The sequence below is a fragment of the Triticum dicoccoides genome, chromosome 4B (genome assembly GCF_002162155.2).
Source record: "Triticum dicoccoides isolate Atlit2015 ecotype Zavitan chromosome 4B, WEW_v2.0, whole genome shotgun sequence".
Taxonomy (NCBI): domain Eukaryota; kingdom Viridiplantae; phylum Streptophyta; class Magnoliopsida; order Poales; family Poaceae; genus Triticum; species Triticum dicoccoides.
In genome coordinates this window covers 402,268,853-402,285,023 of record NC_041387.1, presented here as the reverse complement: position 1 = coordinate 402,285,023, position 16,171 = coordinate 402,268,853, and the positions used below count along the sequence as shown (strand labels likewise).

General features: G+C 40.7%; 1 long non-coding RNA gene across 5 annotated transcripts; it reads left to right on the top strand.

The window, feature by feature from the left end:
- The first annotated feature begins 9,664 nt into the window (after nucleotides 1-9,664).
- Nucleotides 9,665-14,393, top strand: LOC119296341. Of its 5 annotated transcripts, none has more exons than XR_005145123.1 (7): nucleotides 9,668-10,140; nucleotides 10,270-10,448; nucleotides 10,528-10,578; nucleotides 10,776-10,853; nucleotides 11,632-11,745; nucleotides 12,312-13,546; nucleotides 14,061-14,393. It is a non-coding gene; the product is annotated as an uncharacterized LOC119296341 (long non-coding RNA). The 5 variants fall into 5 exon arrangements; XR_005145122.1 differs by lacking the exon at nucleotides 14,061-14,393 and adding an exon at nucleotides 13,763-13,973; XR_005145124.1 differs by lacking the exon at nucleotides 14,061-14,393 and having other exon boundaries at nucleotides 9,665-10,140; nucleotides 11,632-11,757; nucleotides 12,312-13,973.
- The last annotated feature ends 1,778 nt before the right edge of the window (nucleotides 14,394-16,171 follow it).

Genomic DNA, 16,171 nt, shown 5'->3' with positions numbered 1-16,171 from the left:
TCTTCCCTCTCTTCTTCTCCGGTAGACCTCGAGACCACTGCTGATGCCCCTGTGATCGACTACGTCGACGACGACCCTCCTTCTTGTCTGAGTAACCAGGCAAGCCCCCTTTGATCATCCCGATATCGCCCATTCTATACTCTCATGCTTGCATTAGATTTTGCTACTGTTATTATTTGCTCCTATTCTAATGCATAGCCTGCTTTTGTACCTGCTTTTTGTTACCTACCTGCTTATCCTAAACTGCTTAGTATAGGTTGGTTAGTGATCCATCAGTGACCCCCACCTTGTCGTTGTTGCCCCTGCTTCATCATCGACGCCTCGATCGACGTGATCGACGACCAGAGCCCGACACCTCACATCACATCACGCCCCTTTAGTTGCTCGACTCTGCAGAGCTACTATCGAGTGTCGAGGGTGATCCCTCATAACGCACTCCTGATGATAATTCTATAGTGTAGCTATTCGGTCGTGGTCATCGAGGGTGATTTCCTCTTTCACCATTCCCGATACGGCTATGTCGTTCAACACCTCAAGTGTGAACCTCGAGGGTGGTCCCTCTTACGTTCACCTTGATGATTACATTGAGTGGAATCCTCCGTGGGTGATTCCTTGGGTTTTCCCCTTGATGTTTGGACACACGGTTACCTTGACTTTACTTGAGACCTTTGGGAAAGTCGGGCGGGCCCAGAGAGCACCCGCAAGATGGTTACGAGGCACGGCCAGGCCGGCAGGCCGCCTCCGAGTGGGCTGGGCTAGCCCTTGCCGTATTTCCTCGAGACGGGGCGACGGGGTCACCTTATCGTGAGTCTCTGCTCGTCTTCGCAAGCTAATAATACACTATGGTTTGGCTATTTGTTCTGAGTTGGCCTTTGGCCTTCATGCACCAACCACCACGTGAGAATAGTTATGGGCCTCAACATCGCAGTATCAGCCGAAGCTTTGTCAGACGTCCAGTTCAGCATTGCGGCACGGCCCGGTCGGCGCCCCAGTGGAGGTGGCCTGTATCGCCCTGCACGTAACGACCCGGAGTGCACCGGGCGATGGGCCCAGACCCCGGAGTGCTTAGGATGTAGACCGACGGGGACCTCTCTGCTGAGCCTAGGTAGGGCTGCGACATGTTGATCTTCCGAGGCTGGGCATTGACTCAGAAAAGTGTGTCCGGCCAGAGTGATCGAGCATGTTGGAAAACGTGGTGCACCCCTGCAGGGAAGATTATCTATTAATAGCCGTGTCCATGGTAACGGACGTTCAGACTTATATCCTGATCTTATACAACTACAAATGGATACTTGAGATATGTGGCTTCGGGATTGCTTTCTCGCAGGGAGTCGAGGAAGGATCCCTGGGCATTAATTTTACAACATGCTTGTTAATTATAAACTACTATTCTTTACTCTTCTACATGCTGCAAGATGCTCGGAGCTGCTTGAAGATGCTAGTCTTCGATAGGCTAGGCCTTCCCCCTCTATTCTGGCATTCTACAGTTCAGTCCACATATACAACTCTTCCATTTGATACTAATGCATACTTAGTATAGATCTGATGCTTGCGAGTACTTTGAATGAGTACTCACGGTTGCTTTGCTACCCCCCTTTTCCCCCTTCTTTCTTCTTTCCGGTTGATGCAACCAGATGGTGGACCCTTGGAGCCAGATGCCATCACCGATGGATGCTGCTATGTGAAGGCCGCCGACGACCAGGAGTAGTTAGGAGGTCCCAGGCAGGAGGCCTTGCCTCTTCGATCATTGTTGTTTTTGTGCTAGCCTTTTGAAGGCATTCTTGTTTAACTTATGTCTGTACTCAGATATTGCCACTTCCGCTGACTCGTGTATCGAGCTTGTATTCGAGCCCTCGAGGCCCCTGGCTTGTAATATAAAGCTTGTATTATTTTGATTTGTGTCTAGAGTTGTGTTGTGATATCTTCCCGTGAGTCCCTGATCTTGATCGTACACATTTGCGTGTATGATTAGTGTACGATTGAATCGGGGGCGTCACAACCGCTGTCATTTGTATCCATTGTTATTAATTTATATTGAGCATGACTGTGACTAGATCTATTTTACCATGAATTACAATGTCTAGTTAGTCCATGATCTTCAGGGGTGCTCTGCATTTATGTTTTGCGGTCTCAGAAAGGGCTAGTGAGATACCATCTTGTTATATTATATCATGATTGTTTTGAGAAAGTATTGTCATCTGAGATTTATTATTATTGCTCGCTAGTTGATTATGCCATTGATATGAGTAAATGTGAGACCTAAAAGTTATTGTGAATATGGTTAGTTCATAATCTTTGCTGAAAACTTGAATGTTGGCTTTACATATTTGCAACAACAAGATCAAACAGAGTTTGTAAAAGTTTTTCTTTATCACTTTCAGTTTGTCAGTTGAATTGCTTGAGGACAAGCAATGGGTTAAGCTTGGGGGAGTTGATACGTCTCCATCGTATCTACTTTTCCAAACTCTTTTGCCCTTGTTTTGGACTCTAACTTGCATGATTTGAATGGAACTAACTCGGACTGGCGTTGTTCTCAGCAGAATTGCCATGGTGTTATTTTTGTGTAGAAATAGAAGTTCTCGGAATGACCTAAAACTTCACAGAGATGATTTTTGGAATTAATAAAAAATATGGGCGAAAGAATCAAGTGAAGGGGCCCACAGCATGGCCACAACGGTGGGGCGCGCCACCCATCCTTGTGGCCCCCCTGGACCTCCACCGACCTCAACTCCAACTCCATATATTCATGTTCGGGGAGAAAAAATTCAGATAGAAGGATTCATCGCGTTTTACGATATGGAGCCGCCACCAAGCCCTATTCTTCCTCGAGAGGGCAGATCTGGAGTCCGTTTTGGGGTCCGGAGAGGGGAATCCGTCGCCATCGTCATCATCAACCATCCTCCATCGCCAACTTCATGATGCTCACCGTCGTGTGTGAGTAATCCCATCGTAGGCTTGCTGGACGGTGATGGGTTGGATGAGATTTACCATGTAATCGAGTTAGTTTTGTTAGGGTTTGATCCCTAGTATCCACTATGTTCTAAGATTGATGTTGCTATGACTTTGCTATGCCTAATGCTTGTCACTAGGGGCCGCGTGCCATGATTTCAGATTTGAACCTATTATGTTTTCATGAATATATTTGTGTTCTTGATCCTATCTTGCAAGTTATAGTCACCTACTACATGTTATGATCCGGCAACCCCGGAGTGACAATAGTCAGGACCACTCCCGGTGATGACTGTAGTTTGAGGAGTTCATGTATTCACTAAGTGCTAATGCTTTGGTTTGGTATTCTATTAAAAGGAGGCCTTAATATCCCTTAGTTTCCAATAGGACCCCGCTGGCACGGGAAGGTAGGACAAAAGATGCCATGCAAGTTCTTTTCCATAAGCATGTATGACTATATTCGGAATACATGCCTACATTATATTGATGAACTGGAGCTAGTTCGGTGTCACCCTATGTTATAATAATTGCATGATGAATGCCATCCGACATAATTATCCATCATTTATCCATTGCCTGCGAGCTTTTTACATATTGATCTTTGCTTTGTTACTTTTCCGTTGCTACTGTCACGATTGCTACAAAACTGCTACTATTACTTTTGCCACTGTTACCGTTACTTCCATATTACTTTGCTACTAAATACTTTGCTGTAGATAATAAGTCTTTCAGGTGTGGTTGAATTGACTACTCTGATGCTAATACTTGAGAATATTCTTTGGCTCCCCTTGTGTCGAATCAATAAATTTGGGTTGAATACGCTACCCTCGAAAACTGTTGCGATCCTGTATACTTGTGGGTTACCAGTAGACCCTTCTTGAATACTGCAGGGGCTATTATTGATTGCAATAAAAGCAAAGTCACTTTTCATATTAATGGTAATGAGCATACGGTGCACTTTTCAAAGAAACAATTCCAAGTGAATGGTGTTAATGTTATTGAAAAATCTCCGACAATCACTATTGGAAGCTTCCAACTACCTCTACCTAATCTTCAAAATAAATATGAAATGCTTATTGTTGGGGACATTCATATCCCCGTTGAGGTAACTTAGTGATTTACGAAAGTTCTTCGGTTTCATGCTAATCAAAAGTGGTTGTTAATAAGACTTGATTAACCTTATTAATGGATCATTTTTGAGAGGTATGAAGTTGATGAATTTAGTGTGCACTACCTTCTATCCCTACCATTTGTTTTTGTTTTATTAGTAAAATAAAATAAATGCCATGTTTTGTCTGTTTTCTGAATTTTCTGTGCAATAAAAAAATGACCCAAAAATAAAAGTTCTTAGAATGCTCTGAAATATTAATACCATTTTTTATGAATATTTAAGAAATTTTGGTGCATATAATATCAGAGGGAGGTGCACCAGGTGGGCACAACCCACCTGGGCGTGCCAGGACCCCCAGGCGCGCCCTGGTGGGTTGTGGCCCCCACGTGCCCCCCTCACTTATCTCTTCATCCCACATCACCACCTACCTCCAGAAAAAAATCATCATTGCTCTCTCTCTCTCTCTCTCTCTCTCTATCTTGTGTTCTTGCTCCCGAACCCGGGGATTTTGATCTCTTTCCTTGAAGCTCCGTGTCTGAAACTGTTTCAAGGGATCGTTGCTTGGTATGTGACTCCCCCATTGTCCAATTAGTTTTTGCTTTAGTTGTTTATATTTTGAATAATTAGTTGCTCTTGGTGCTGCTGTAGATGAGCTTGCATGTTGAATACTTAGAGTATTAAGTAGTTCGAATGCTTGCTATGGCCTCTATGCATACCTATGAGTAGTTGCTACCAACCTTGCAAAGTTTTGTTGATAAATTTTTGTCACCTGAAAATTTTCAGAAAATTGTACGTGAATATGATGAACCTCTTTGGAAGGAGTTCTTCAAGGAGGAGATCCTCGTAGGCATCTTCTAGTAGCAGCTTCGCTCATCAGTCTTATGTCGAACCAAGTGAAAGTTCCATACGAAATGCTGCCACCAAAACATGCTTATGGCCATGCAACGATTATATGGTGAGTGTGGGCATTAAGGAATAATTTATGCAATATGTTCACAATGCCGAGCTCGGTCCCTACATTTCAGATATGCGCACAACACCTCACTCTCACCGAATCATTTGTCAAAGGATTTAAATTCCATCCCCGTGAGTCTAGGGTGTCATTTAAGTTGTATGAGAACCCATTTACCATATACTTAGAGAGATTTGCTCACCGCTGCAAAATTCCATCCTGGGGTTCGCTTGATGAACCACCAAGATCTGAGTTTGAAACATTCTTGACTGGTCTTTGCTATGGTGAAACTAGGGGAGTGACGCAATGTAGAATAAAGAGCATTCATTTTCCCGCAATCCAGTACTTTGCATTATTCAATGGAAAATATATTGTAGGTAAACAAGATTGTAGTACACTTTGTGCTCCAGATTTGAGCCTCATACGCACTACTCTCACCGGTGACAAAAGTTATAATCTTGGAGCGATTGTTGCATGCAGATTGCAACACAACGATAGTAGTGGTTATTTTTATGGTGGAATTTATGTTACACGCTTAGCAAGAGATCTGGGTGTTTCACCTTTACCCTATGACCCTATTTTACCCATGCAGTAATTAGACTTTAATGCTATGAAACGTCATAAGATCCTTAGAGGTGAATGATGTCTACTAGCAACCTTCTTCTTGTAGACTTGTGTTGGGCCTCCAAGCGCAGAGTTTTGTAGGACAGTAGCAAATTTTACTCAAGTGGATGACCTAAGGTTTATCAATCCATGGGAGGTGTAGGATGAAGATGGTCTCTCTCAAACAACCCTGCAACCAAATAACAAAGAGTCTCTTGTGTCCCCAACACATCCAATACAATAGTAAATTGTATAGGTGCACTAGTTTGGTGAAGAGATGGTGATACAAGTGCAATATGGATGGTAGATATAGGTTTTTGTAATCTGAAAATATAAAAACAACAAGGTAGCAAGTGGTAAGTGAGCGAAAACGGTATTGCAATGCTTGAAAACAAGGCCTAGGGTTCAGACTTTCACCAGTGCAAGTTCTCTCAAGAATAATAACATAACTGGATCATATAACAATCCCTCAACGTCCAACAAACAGTCACTCCAAAGTCACTAATAGCGGAGGGTACGAAACCACCTCAAAGTTATTCTTTCGGATCGATCTATTGGGCTATTCCTATAAGTGTCACAAACAGCCCTAGAGTTCATACTAAAACAACACCTTATGACACATATCAACCAAAACCCTAATGTCACCTATATACTAAAATGCCATCACAAGTATCCGCGGGTTTGATTATACGATATGCATCACACAATCTCAGATTTATTTATTCAAAAACCAACACAAAGAACTACAAAGAGTGCCCCAAAGTTTCAACCGGAGAGTCAAGACGAAAACGTGTGCCAACCCGTATGCATAAGTTCACAAGGTCACGGAACCCGCAAGTTGATCACCAGAACATACATCAAGTAGATCACGTGAATATCCTGTTGTGACCACATATAAGCACATGCAAGATGTACATCAAGTGTTCTCAAATCCTTAAAGACTCAATCCGGCAAGATAACTTCAAAGGGAAAACTCAGTCCATTACAAGAAGGTAGAGGGGGAGAAACACCATATGATTCAACTATAATAGCAAAGCTTGCAATACATCAAGATCGTGCCATATCAAGAACACGAGAGAGAGAGAGAGAGAGAGAGAGAGAGAGAGAAACACATCGCTACTGGTACATACCCTCATCCCCAAGGGTGAACTACTCCCTCCTCGTCATGGAGAGCATCGGGATGGTGATGATTCCCCCCTCCGGCAGGGTGCCGGAACAGGGTCCCGATTGGGTTTTCGTGGATACAGAGGATTGCGGCGCCATAACTCCCGATCTCGGTTTTGTTCTGGGGTTTTTGGGATTTATAAGAGGTGTTGGCGTCGGGAACAAGTCAAGGGGGCCCACGAGGCGACGACAAGGACGGGGGGTGCGCCCTAGGGGGCGCTCTCCACCCTTGTGGTGGCCTCGAGACTCCTCTCTGATAACTTTTTGTTCCAGTATTTTTTATATTTTCCAAAAATATTCTCCGTAAATTTTCAGGTCAATTGGACTCCGTTTGATATTCCTTTTCTGCTAAACTCAACAACAAGGAAAAAACAGAAACTGACACTGGGCTCTAGGTTAATAGGTTAGTCCCAAAAATCATATAGGATAGCATATAAATGCATATAAAGAATCCAATATAGATAATATAACAGCATGGAACAATGAAAAATTATAGATATGTTGGAGACGTATCAAGCATCCCCAAGCTTAATTCCTGCTCGTCCTCGAGTAGGTAAATGATAAAAACAGAATTTTTGATGTGAAATGCTAGCAAGTGCACAAGTTTGATCAATGATAATTTCAATCACTTTTTGTAGCATCTTTATATATCCTAACAGTAGCTCATCTCATAAAACTTCTCATGATCAAGTAACAAGCTATTCACATGTTAAGCATAGATCATAAACTTTCTTGAAAACTAACAAACTAGGTTCTCAGTCATCAAACAATTGCAATCCATCTTATTTTCAGGAAGGGTCTATGTAAGAGCTTTGATTTAGCAAATCCCACATACTCAACTATCATATAGTCTTCCATAATTTCTTCCAATTAAAGCATATTTTTAAAACAAATAGCATCCATTGAACGCAGATAAAGATAGGGGATTAATGTTTCATCTCCCAACTTATTTATCATATAGATAATTGTCAAAAATAATAATTCATGATCAAATATATTTGAATGGCCATATATGCTTAGATCTTTCCCAATCACTTGATGCTTGCCAACTAAAGAGTAGGTTGGAATGAAAAGGAATACTACTGACTCTTGCATAAAAGTAAAATATAGGCCCTTTGCAGAGGGAAGCAGGGATTTGCAGAGGTGCCAGAGCTCGAAGCTTTTAAAACAGAGATGAAAATAATATTGAGAGGTATGCTTTCATTGTCAACATAAAAACCAAGAGTTCCCAATATCTTCCATACTAGATACATTATAGGCGGTTCCCAAACAGAATGATAAAGTTTTTACTCCCCCACCACCAACAAGCACATTCCACGGCTGTTCTGAAACAACGGGTACCGTCCAACCATCAACAATCCTGGGGGAGTTTTGTTTAATTTAATTGCAATTTTGTTTTTGATCTTTCGATCATATGACTGGGCATCCCAATTACCAGCCATTTTCTCATGAATGATGATTGGAGTGCACTCATCGTGAGAATAACCAACCTAGCATGGAAGATACTAACAGCCCCTAGTCACTACATGAGCGATTCGGGCATACAAAACAGATTATTATTTGAAGGTTTAGAGTTTGGCACATGCAAATTTACTTGGAACGACAGGTGAATACCGCGTATAGGTAGATATGGCAGACACTCATGGAAGAAACTTGATTCAAGGAATTTGGATGCACAAGCAGTATTCCCGCTTAGTACAGAAATTTAGGCTAGAAAAAGATTCTAAATAGCAAGCACCACATGTTGGAGGATCCATAACAACATAACTTATACAAATATACCCAAGCATAACTCAATATGTTGTCTTCCTTACTAATTTGCTCCGGTTTGAAAATAATTAATGGGGCTCACAATCATAGAAGATGTCCAAGATAGTATATTTATATGTGAAATCTCTCTTCCATCAATATTCTTTCATGAATTGTTCAAGTGACCAATACTATGTTTGCTAACTTTCAACAAATTTACCACCTCTACTTCTTATATGTGAAGTCATTACTCCCCATGGGATAATCATATGAAATATATATATATAATTTTAGATTTATGATATTCAATTCATTCAACATTTACTCATAGGATATAAGTGAAGCACACGAGTAAATGACAAACTACTCTAAAAAGATATAAGTGAAGATCAATGAGTTGTCAAATAATTATTTAGCTATGTGAGGACACTTTCTCATTTAAGAATTTCATATCTTAATATTTTATTCAAACAACAAGCAAAAGAAAATGAAATGACATTCCAAGGATAGCACATATCATGTGAAGAAGCAAAAACTTAGGCTCAACCGAGGTTAACCGAAAATTGTTGATGAAGAAAGGCAGGATGCCAACCGGGGCATCCCCAAGCTTAGATGCTTGAGACTTCTTGGAATACTATTAATTAGGGATGCCTTGGGCATCCCCAAGCTTGAGCTTTTGTGTCTCCTTAATTTCTTCATATCATAGTTTCTCGAAATCTAAAAAACTTCATCCACACAAAAATCAACAAGAACTCATGAGATAAGTTAGTATAAATTCATGCAAAACCTTATCATTTTCTACTGTATAAAATCACTAAAATTATTATTTGATATTGCCTAAATGCCTCTGCATATTTAACACTCTTATTCTCAAATTTAAAACAAAACAGAAGCTAGCCAACTCACCTCCAGGAGGCTTCCCCGATTTCAGACTTCGTTGGCCGTTGGATCGTGGTCAATCTGGTATTTGACTTTGTTTGGGCCGTTAGATGCTCGTTGCTCTCGCTGGTGATTTTGACCGCGTGGTAAGTTCTCATGCACAATGACTGGTGGGCTCGTGTTCTGTGCCTGTTGGCTGGGTGATCCGTTTCGAGGTGTAGGTGCGCCCTCTCCCCGCACGCCGCGTGCGCGTCGCGCCATTTGCGGGGGCGTGGGTGCCCTGCCCTCGAAACCCCCATCGACCCAATCCAATCGCCCGCACGCCGCAACCCTTCCTCCCTCCTCGATCTCTTTCCCTCAGCCGCCACGAACCCTAGCCCCCTTTCCTACCATCCCGCGGTCGCTGCCCCTGCTCCATCCGACTTCCATCCTCTCCCATGTCGCCGCCCCTCTTCTCCCCGCTCACCTCGGCCACCTCCTCTCCTCCGCCGTGTCATCGGCCCCCTCCCTCCTCTCAGTCCCGTGCCAGCCACCTCCCAAACCCTAGCCCCCGTTTCCCTTGATCCCCACAGTTACTGCATCCACAGCCACCCGCTCAGCGAGGCCGAAGACCGGGCAGCGGACGCCTCACGGGGTGGAGGAGAAGCCGACGATAGGGAAAAGCAGCATTTTCATGGATGAGATCCTGACGGCTGAAGATGGTGCGCACGGGAGGAGCTTGGAAGATGTCAAGGTGAGCTTGGCCGCCACCTCTCCTCTCATCTCCTCGTTTCCTCCCAATTCTTCGATCTGGAGTTGGCGGTCGCCGGCGCCACGGGGTGATAGTGGCCGTCACCTTTCCTCACCTCCTCTCATGTTCCAGTGGTGGCGTCGCCGGGGATGAGGGGAGCCGCGGCTGTAGCAGGCGGTGATGCTAGCGAAGCGGTGGTCCATGGTGCCTTCGTCGTTGTCATCCTCGACAGAAGGTGAGGCCAAGATGGATCTCAACATTCTTTGTGATATTCGTCATCCATGGAAGATGCAGAAGAAAAACTCATGCAGGTTTCCCTGTTGTTTCCCTTGGTTCTTTAATCTAATTTGGATATCTTGTTTTATGTTTTTCTAAACATGATGTGTGCAGATCGAATGAAGAAGAGAAGAGGAAGAATCTTGAGGAAGAGGAAAAAACAAGGTGAGCTCTATCTCTAATCTGCCTAGATAGTTTTCATTCCCAAGTTATACTCTAAATCATGTATATGGACAAATTAATGGGTCTGATAGTGAATGCTCTTTCTGTTTTTTATTGGTTCATTTCTTGGTTATTTACTACTCTCACTTCAGGATGCTTATTCATTCTTCTTACCTGCATTTCTCCCTCACTCCAATCAGGCAATGGGACTATTGACTGGGTACAAGAGCTTCTTCAGAAAACCCACGCTGCTTTTCTAAATCGCAATTTTGTTCAAGGTAAAACCAGCCAAGCCGGAGACTACGACAACCCTTTTTGCAATATATAGTTGAGAGAATTCGGCCCTGCTACTATAGCTGGAGACTATTACTATTGTCAATTATAAAAATTATATTCTTCTATGATTTAGTGAAGTCGGGAGGAAAGTGTTGTGCAAAGGCAGAAGCTTTTGTAGTTGTGGTGTTCTTAATAATGGCACTGAAGGCCGAAAAACATAGATTTGGACAGGTTTTATCCGTGTAAAAAACACAAAAGAAGAGCTTTTGCATGATATTAAAAACAATCTTGGTTTGGTTCTAGAAAAACAAATCAGTTTTCTGAACCCTGCTACTGTCACTATGGTTGCTATTTTCATTTTTGTTGCAGAACAGTTCTCTCATGGTGTTTCTATTAGCTGTGAGGAACGTTGAGCTAGCTTTTGTCTTGAATCTCTTAGGTGTTATGTGGAGGTTGGACTTGCCAGTGAGCTAAATGGCCCATTGGAACTGCTTGTTTGACCTTTTAAAATGGTTTGGTGGTGCAGATAAGTTTGGCCACAACCCATTGGATTTAGATTTTAGGTGGGCGTGTGAAACAATTTCTTAGGCAGGTTATTTTTTTCTTAAGCAAGGCATATAGGTAGCATGGGGAACGATTTCTCGAGTAGGTTTATTTGTTTGTTATTATATTTGGGTACTTATTTCCTGATGTTTTTTTAGGGTCTCTGTATAACATGGTAAAGTTGCTGGTACGATTTTGGAGGCAACACTGATATTTTTCTGCCGACTTTGTGGACAGGCTAACAATGAAAATTTTATCTGTAAAATATGGTGATCCCTATAGTGTTATTTCTGAAGCTTCGCTGTGCTTGCTTTCCCCCAACAAGCAGTAATCCAAGCACGGGTGCATCAGGTACTATATCATGTGAGAAAATCAAACTGCTCATTCATAAGACAGGATTTCCGCTCACATTTATCATGCTTCGACACTCACAAAATAAATACTTGGGCAATTGCTCTGTTTTATATTGCGAGCCTTAATTTGTGGTGGTAGTAGCATAGTTTGCGTTTATTTGAAAACCAGCACTAAATCACCATTATGCCTTAAAGTGGCTCTTTTTTATATTGTACTCGTTGTTAATATGGTATCTTCTAAACTATTTTATAGAATTTTCAGTTGTGTTTATACTACATTCTCTTATAAATTTACATTACAGTATCTTCTAGCAAATATACTGAATCACTATTATGCCTTGTATGCATGTTTTGGTAAAAAAAATGAGTTGAAGTCTTTAACAATCCTGTTCAGACCCTCTCTCTGTTACACATTTGCATGAAAAGACAAAAGTAAAAGGGAAAAACTCACTTTGGGTTCATATGGTGCAGACCAACAACAAAACGATTGTTAATGAAAGGTTTAAGTGCACGTATACTCAAAACAAGGTCTTTTATCTAATTGGTTGGATAACTTCTTTTCAGGTCTGTGTGGATTTCCACAATAACACCACCTCCAACTTTCTCATTTCCCCAGCTCTGCATACAAGTTCCAAACTAGGTATACCAATCTTGTTATCACTTGTTCAGTCATGTTCTAATTTATGCCTTTTCACCTGCATGTAGTGAGGCAGTGTGTGGAATTTAGGTGATGGTTTGAACAAATTACAATGATGTAGTCCTGTAGATCAGTATAGGTCACCGGCTTTACATTGTGGTCAGCGTGTTGTAAGTACTTTGGGAAACAAGTTCTGGAGTAAGTTTATCTGCTTGCTCACATTTTAATACTTGATTGATGTCCTGATAATTTGTGAAGTTCTGTGTACCATGTGATAAGCTGCACATCAGGTTGCATAGCAGCTTGTTTGTTGCTTTTAGGATGTGCATGTACCCAGGTGGATCAAATACAGATACCAATCATATATTATTATTTTTACTCGTGTGTTTTTCTTGTGCCTGCCAACATTTCAAAAATTGATTATATCATTCAGATGTATTCAGGATGGGTTTCTGTGATCGAAAAAAAATCATCTGGCATGGCTTTCTTTTTACATACAAAACTAAGTGTGGAGCAGTGTATATGTTCATTGCTTTCTTATCACATTGCATTTGTCGGAGGTGCAGTACTGATTTGAAGGAAATGCTTTTATATTTCCAAGTTGATCAACTACACAGGACACAGCTTCTGATCCTAAAGCCTTTCTTTAAAAGGGGCTGGTCAATGCAGCTCCATATTGTGCTATCTTGCTATTGGGCTCTTTTTTGTTACTTAAAATGGTCAGATATCTCTGATGTTAAATTCGTGGTTGATTGCTTATATCCAAAATAACTATGTTAGTACACTGAAGCCAATTTCTACATTGTTAGTGAAGTTGGATAAATAGTTTTTGTGCCAATAAGATATATATGTGCACTGCATTCTAACCCTGTAAATTTGTTGTGCTATTAGTTTAATCCGGAATATAATTATGTTAGTACACTCTGCAATATAATTATGTTATATTCTGCTTTTGTCAGTTTGCTGGTCCATATTAATTTCCTCGAGCTTATTTTCACATCTCGTCATATTTACACCTCTCCGCCGACTGCCACCTATCATGGAGGGAGATGGCCAGGCCAGGCCGTCAACACCCATCGGCAACTTCCGGCAGGCGCCGTCCCGTTCTTCCTCCCCTTACTCTGATGCATTCATGGCCAAAATCATTAGCAGGGGCAAGAAGGTTAAGCACCAATTATGGTTAAAAGCTTTGTCTCTTTTGTGTACTATGCGTTTGCTGGTCAGCTTACGAATTCAAATAATACGACTATTGCAATGCATCTTACTACGTGTGTATTTATTTGCATTGATATTTTCTCCTCCTTAGGCTCCAAATTGTTTGTGGGTCATTAATTATTGTGCATTATTGATGATTAATTTGCAATTTAAATGACAACAGGGCTGGGTTTTATAAGTGCAATGGCTTGAAGTGTGACCTTCCAGTCAAGAAATTTCCTCAGTCATAAGCTTATGTGAAGAATGATGTAATTAAGTTAGCAATTTACAGTTGTCTTTGATCATTGTAATTGAATTGTCAATTTGAAGTTCTCTCGAATAATGAGTTACTCCCTCAATTTTACAATAGAGATAATTTGTCAAAATTTTGTTTTTGTGATGTTTGTGGTCTTCTCTTTTCTCTTTCTTGATTTGTATTGGATATGCTACTCACATATTTGAACATGCATAGGGCCTCTCAGTCTTTATAAAAATCCATTGATGGAAGCCTGGGGAGGGCCGAGATGAACATCCGGCTCTCTGGGTCTAAGCCATCGAGATGGTAGGGACGATGTTTCCATGTCATCTACTCTAGCAGCCTGACAAAGCATTTAAAAACCATGGATCCTTTGCTCCAAAGGCCGCAAAATGATCAAAGTGATGTCTACGACCTCCTCCTAGATGTATTAATCTCAATCTCATGTTTGGTTTTCTTCCCTTTTCTCTTCTAATGATGTAATTTCTTTTACAAAGATAACGCCATGTTTGTTGTAATGCCTTATTTGATGTAAGATCCCTTTTCTACTTTGAATGAATTTACTGCATATATTTCTTATTTGGTTTAGTTCATCATTCAGAGAAGATGGAATATTTTTGTCCTTCACAGGTTAAATGAGCATTGCGTAGTCCTTCACAGGTTAAATGAGCATTGCGTAAAAGTATGTATAATAATAATCATAATGAGAGAGGGGTATGCTTTTCTCTCTCTCTCTGGGCAAATGTTACTTTAGACAACATGTACTAAGAAATAAAAACTCTGAAAATGTGTTTGAATCACACAAAAAGAGTTGGTAGTTCTTATTCATACTTGAAACACGTGAGGCTCTGCAAATTAAACCATGTTTTTTTTCAAGGCGCATATGGATTTAGCAGATGACAACAAAATTGACTATATATACATGGCCTGTCCTTAGTAAAAGAAACTATTTTCATCGCGAACATGACTTTAGTTGAAGGTTCTTGCAGCATGAAACTATTTTCATCGACAACATGTCTTCAGCAGGTCTCTGCGCCATTTGGCGCAACGGGTCAACTAGTAGAATCATTAAACAAGCAAACATAATCAAACAATGCAAACATAATAGCAATCTGCCTAAACAGAATAGTCTGTAAAGAATGCAAGAGGAACCATACTTATTTAACTCCAAAAATTCTGAAAATTTACCACGCTGTAGAGAATTTATCATAGCTTATTCTACAAAAAATTCAACATTTTATCACATTCCGACTTTCTAGGGAACTTTTGCAGTAGCGACAAACTTTCTGTCTTGAAACAGCAACTCATATACTTGCAAATTGTGCATGGTGAAGGCTATCCGTGACACTTTTATTGAAATAAAAGATACAAAACCTTATTCTAAATAACAACAAGCAAATACTAATAAAATAAAATGACTCTCCAAGCAAAACACATATCATGTGGTGAATAAAAGTATAGCTCCAAGTAAAGTTATCAATGAACGAAGACGGAAGAGGGGATGCATCCGGGGCATCCCCAAGCTTAGGCTCTTGGTTGTCCTTGAATATTACCTAGGGGTGCCTTGGGAATCCCCAACCTTAAGCTTTTTCCACTCCTTATTTCATAGTCCATCGAATCTTTACCCAAAACTTGAAAACTTCACAACACAAAACTCAACAGAAAACTCGTAAGCTCCGTTAGTATAATAAAGGAAATTACCACTTAGGTACTATTGTGAACTCATTCTAAATTTATATTGGCGTTTTATCTACTGTATTCCAACTTCTTCATGGTTCATACCCTCCGATACTACTCATAGATTCATCAAAATAAGCAAACAACACATAGAAAACAGAATCTGTCAAAAACAGAATAGTCTGCAGTAATCTGGAAACATTCCATACTACTGTAACTCCAAAAATTCTGAAAACTTAAGAAAATCTAGGCAATTTGTATATCAATCTTGTGTAAAAAATTCAGATCAAAATCACGCATCTGTGATTTTTGAAAATTATTTTAGTGGGTGCAAAAGTTTCTGTTTTTCAGCAAGATCAAATCAACTATCACCATAGACCATCCCAAAGGTCTTACTTGGCACTTTATTGAAATAAAAGCTATAAAACATGAATACTACAATATCATAATCATGTGAACATACAAAAACAGTAGGGGTAAATATTGGGTTGTCTCCCAACAAGCGCTTTTCTTTAATGCGTTTTTAGCTAAGCATGATGATTTCATTGATGCTCGCATAAAAGATAAGAATTGAAACATAGAGAGAGCATCATGAAGAATATGACTAGCACATTTAAGCCCAAACCACTTCCTATGCATAGGTACTTTGTGAGCAAACAA